A 251-nucleotide genomic window follows, 5' to 3' on the forward strand; every position below is an offset into this window, starting at 1 on the left:
TAGGCATGGTAGACACACAGTAAAAAAGCAGGTTCTATATCCTGTTACCTTAAGATCTTTATGGAAACATAAGCTGTGTTGTTTGGTTTCTGCTTATTCCATAATTAATTGCTCCAGCGAAAGAGAAGCACAACAACACAAATAATGAGCGTTCAGAGGATATATCAGTGTTTTTGCATAGATATCTCTACCTCACTCACAGATGGACATAGAAGAGAAACAGGAAGTAAGTATAATTTACCAGTAGTATC

This window comes from Aplysia californica, unplaced genomic scaffold (assembly GCF_000002075.1).
Source record: "Aplysia californica isolate F4 #8 unplaced genomic scaffold, AplCal3.0 scaffold00008, whole genome shotgun sequence".
In the NCBI taxonomy this organism is placed as follows: domain Eukaryota; kingdom Metazoa; phylum Mollusca; class Gastropoda; order Aplysiida; family Aplysiidae; genus Aplysia; species Aplysia californica.